This window comes from Lolium perenne, chromosome 1 (assembly GCF_019359855.2).
Source record: "Lolium perenne isolate Kyuss_39 chromosome 1, Kyuss_2.0, whole genome shotgun sequence".
Taxonomy (NCBI): Eukaryota; Viridiplantae; Streptophyta; class Magnoliopsida; order Poales; family Poaceae; genus Lolium; species Lolium perenne.
In genome coordinates, this window is record NC_067244.2 from 129,924,542 (window position 1) to 129,929,767 (window position 5,226).

Below are 5,226 nucleotides of genomic sequence, written 5' to 3' on the forward strand. Positions count from 1 at the left end.
ACGCAGAGGCTGCAGAACCAGATTTCCAATTGTTCAAACCTGACTGTGTCTTTGCTACCCACAATCGCGCCCGTGATACATGGATACGTCCAAGGCCAAATTGGTGCAGAATGCACGTCAATGGAGGTCCTGCCATAGGCTCAAGATTGCAGTACAAAAAAGAGAAGATTGAACATAGAGCCGAAGCACCCATGTGGTTCGTCCCAACACTTCCACCTGTTTTTCCTTGAGAAATAAGAGACAGATGGTGACCTTATTTTATAGAGAAAACATAGTGTTCGTGAACTTAACCTCATGAACATTCGCTGTTCGGTTTTTGCTGAAATCAAAATTTTGCAGAGATGAAGATCTTTGTTTGAATCCCGTGCTGAACATATTTTTCACAAATTAGCTACCCGTATTGTGATGAATACATGCTGGTTTGTTGTTTGGTGCAGTAGAAGACATGAAGATCTTTGTCCTGAATACCACAATGGACATCTTTTTTTTCTTCAAAAATTAGCTAAGCTCACGCTATTAGGCGCAAATGCCTATTAAGAGATTTGGTGCTCTTGGGCACCAGTGCTCCTGCTATTTTAGAAAAAATAAAAAATATATTTATTTGTTCAAAAAATTAGAAAAAAAATCATGGAGTAGCTAATGAATTGTCCCATAAACGTGCAAAATTTCAGTTTCAAATACAAAAAATTCTGGGCTACACAAAAGTAACAAACGTGTGGATCTAGGTATGCATATTTCAAATCTCCAAATTTCAACAGATTTTGTCTTTTTTGTGTAGTCTACAATCACTACATCAAAACAGAGTTTAAGTAACACAACCATGTAACACATGGAAAAGTTTGTTACAAGTAAAATTGGAGTAACACATCATTTGTGTTCCAAAGGTAGACAGTAACACGCACTAGGTAGAAAATGAGAATGTGTTACAACGATATTACAGCGGTAACATACACAAATTGTGTTACTCTTGAAGTGATACAAATCATAATGCTAGTAACACACAACAATACATTTACCTGGTGTTACAACTCCCGATAGGGTAAAACGGTTGTGAAGACCTCTAAAATAGTTGCATCCATAAGTCTCCATTATCATAACACATAAGATAAACGATTTAACATGTTTGCTTATAATTTTTTATTTGGGCGTATTCAAGATTTGGAACCGCTAACCCAACTCACATGCGGCCACTTGATATATGGAACCCCCAGAACAGAAAAAACATTGTATGACCCATAATTTTCATGCGAACCAATTGGACCGGCATGCTGGACCACGCGATATGTCATCGGACATAGGAAACATAACTAGAACAACATATACTTTTGCTGCCGTGCGGGAATCGAACAAGCCACTATTCCTATGATTTTCCAAAGTTTTTTAATATTTTTCTTCTTTTATTAAAATGGTTAGTATTTCCTAAAATAGGGAATGTTCACCACCATTAAGTTCTTACCAAAAGAGACAATGTAACGCAGGCCCAAAATAAAGCTGGTCTTAGTCGCACCCATCCAAGGAAAATAAAGCGCGCGGAGATGAAAGAAATTATATGTCGTACGCGGGCTTTCAATATTTTCCAGATCGAACCTTTTTAACTCCTGGCCGCCCGCCCCGTATTGACCTATCTCTTCGTAGTGCAGCCCCGCGGAACTTTTCTTCTTCGTCCTCAACAGCCGTGGCCTAGATCTTTGGAGACTGCATGCCGGAGGCGTTTGTATAGGCGAGGAAGGTGGCAGCGGTCTTGAGGCGGTGCCCCGGGTGTAGACTGGCGGCTTTCATCGAGGCCAAAATTTCATGGGGTTCCAGATCTCCACCAGATCTATCGGCAATGGAAGACGGTCAGTTCGATTTGTTTTTGAATTGTGCCTTCTCATCGATCTGTTGTTGCGTGTAGATCCGCAATCTTTTAATCTGTTTCGTCACGAGATCCAAACTCCGATTTCCTCTTTCCTTGGTCTTGTGTCAGGGGTACTGGGGTTCCAGTCTTGGGAGCAACATCACGAGATCGTCAGAATATGGGTCGCAGGTAGTTATTTTTAGTGCCACCAATGCAGGGACGGACCAGAGGCGTTCATTTATCTTGCTGCTTTGTCATCTCTTTTGCCTGCCAGCAGCACATGGAAAGAAATATAGCCCGCTAGCTCTTGGATCAACCATCGGTTCAATTTCAAATCTTCTATTCTGACATGTGCTTTTGAATTCGCTTGTTATCTTGGAATAGTATACCACGTATTTGCTATCTCTGATGTCCTTTATTTTGCTGAATTTCCTGGTTATGTTTGGAATGCGTACAATTGTTAATACTGAAACATCGTTTGCATCTCAATCTGTACACTGTAAATTATACCTAACTGATAGGCATTACCATGGGAATAGTGGACAGACTAGGTTATGGTTCTGAGTATATTCTAAAAAAACATATTTACTCTTACTTCGTAAAGCTCTGTTCTTATCAACTTTTTAACGTCACTACATATATAGATGACTTACTCTAGTTCTAGACCTTCAGGAAACATGCATAATTATTATATCATAATTCACAAGGCTCTAGTGTTGTAATCTTCTAGTAGTGTGCCATGTTTATTAGGAGGAGTATCAATTAATTCTTTTGTTACTGTATATATTTCGTAGCTATGTAGAACAATCAATTGCTACTTCAACTGAGGTAAGATATTCTGTGTCACCTACACATGCTACGATTATCTGGTTGATTTCTATCTGAATGCTAATTATTTTCAGTATTTACCTAATGAGTATAAATGACTCTTAAACAGTTCAATTTTCATATGCCTTGGCTTTCAGTTTCACTGGACTCTTGTATACCCAATGTGTGCAAACAACTGGATGATGATGTTGTTGAAGTGTGTGGAGATTGGAAGATGAGCATTTGTTGGTAGAACAATGTCATGTATTTTAGATGTGTAGTCCCTAGCTTTCATGTACAATCTGAAATAATGTATATATACGTGCTTGTTCACTTTTTGAGATTCCTTTTTTCGAGTATAATGGCTATAGAAAATATAACTTTTTTGTCCTCCTAAGGCTGCGTCTTGTATTTCGACATATGCAAAACCCATTAATATATGGGTTGTCTTGTATATTTGTAATAAATATATTAATATATTCAATTTGTGGATGTGATGGGCTTCAATTTCTCTCATATCTCGTATTTTAGCGGCAAAATGCATCAAGAAAAAACAATTAATTAACTGAGCATGTGCAATGATTTTATTAATAAATTTCCATTTCATAAATTGGGCACCTAATTGTGTATTTAATAACTCTAATAATACATTATAATGTGTTACTAGGGTAGTTGACAACTATAAATAATAATGTTACAATATATACATATTATGTTACTAGTTTGACGAAGAAGGTGTTCCTAATTATGTTACTATGAGTGTAAAAATATGTTCCAACAATATTCTACGCCTACGAAAGGATGTTACTGCTGGTGTTACTATAGTTGCAAAAATGTGTTACCAATGTCTCTGGTAACACATAATATGCATGTTACTACTATATAGATTGTAACACTATTTTTAACATATGGTAACAATTATTACATGTGACTAGGTACACCACTTAGTAACACGGCCTAATGGAACACATTCCAAAATATGTTACTAACTGGCCCAGTAACACTATTTTGGACCTTTAGTTACACAAGACTGTGTTACCAAAGCTCTGTCATGTTGTAGTGAATATAAAGAATATCATATTAAAATTTTACACGCTTGTAGGTTACTTTATTTATTATGTCTACATTTATTTTCAGATTTTTTTGAAACAAATATGTATGATATTTGATTTTTTTTTTAAACAGCAGGAGCACTGGTGCCCATTAGCCAAAGACACTTTTCGCAAATGCCTTCAATAAAGGAATGGATGGTGACCTTATTTTATAGAGAAACCATAGTGTTTGTGAACTTAAAGTCATGAACACACGCTGTTCGGTTTTTGGTGAAATCAAAATTTAGCAGAGATGAAGATCTTTGTTTGAATCCCGTGATGAACACATTTTTCCTAAATTAGCTACCAGTATTGTGATGAATACATGCCGGTCTGTTTTTCGGTGGAGTAGCAGACATGCAGGGGATCGAAAGAAACGGCAAAGTAGCCAGAAATCAGGGGTCAAATATAAATTCGAGAAAGGAAACGTTTATTCAACAGTCAGGCTAATATGTGGGACGTATCTTGCAGCCGCGGCCTCAACATTTATCATTCAGAGAGGATGACATGTGGGACCCACGAACCAGCATCGTTCTCGACGTTTCTCAAAGGGGGCAGGAGATCGAAAGAAAAAGGCAAGTAACTCGAAATCAGGTGTCCAAAAAATCCAAGAAAGGAAAGGTTTATCGCACAAAGAGGCTGACATATTGTACCCAGTTTGCAGCAGCGTCATCAACGTTTCAAAGGCGGTGGAGTTCGAAAGAAAAAGGCAAATAGCCAGAAATTAGGGGTCAAAAATAAATCTAGCAAAGGAAACTTTTATCGTACAAAGAGGCTGACATGTGGGACCCAGCCAGCAGCGTCCTCAACGTTTCTAAGGTGGCAGGCAATGGAAAAAAGGCAAATAGCCAGAAATTAGGGGTCAAAAATAAATGCAACAATAGAAACTGTTATTGTTCATAGAGGCTGACATGTTGGACCCATGAGCCAGCAGGGCCCTCAACGTTTCAAAGGCGTCACGGGATCAAAAGAAAAGAACCAAGTAGTCATTAATTAGGTGTCAAAAATAAATCCAAGAAAGTAAATGTTTTACTTTTCATAGAGGCTGTCATATGGGACCCATGAGCCAGCAGCGTCCTCAACGTTTCTAAGGCGGCTGGGGATCGAAAAAAAATAAGCGAAGTAGCCATTAATTAGGGGTCAACAATAAATCCAAGAAAAGAAATGTTTATTGTTCTTAGAGGCTGACATGTGGGAGCTATGCGCCAGCAACGTCCTCATCGTTTCAAAGGCGGTCGGGGATCCAAAGAAAAAGGCAAATAGCCAGAAATCAGGGGTAAAAAAAATCCAAGAAAAGAAATATTATTGTTCATAGAGGCTGGCATGTGGGACCCATGAGCCAGCAGCGTCCACAATTTCAAAGGCGGCACAGGATCGAAAGAAAAAGGCAAGTGACCAAAAAAACGGGGGTAAAAAATCCAAGAAAAAAACTTTATTGTACATAGAGGATGACATGCGGGTCCCATGAGCCAACAACTTACTCGACGTTTC

General features: G+C 38.3%; 1 long non-coding RNA gene across 1 annotated transcript; it reads left to right on the plus strand.

The window, feature by feature from the left end:
- The first annotated feature begins 1,633 nt into the window (after nucleotides 1-1,633).
- Nucleotides 1,634-3,024, plus strand: LOC127293554 (uncharacterized). Its single transcript, XR_007845965.2, has 2 exons — nucleotides 1,634-1,838; nucleotides 1,967-3,024. It is a non-coding gene; the product is annotated as an uncharacterized lncRNA (long non-coding RNA).
- The last annotated feature ends 2,202 nt before the right edge of the window (nucleotides 3,025-5,226 follow it).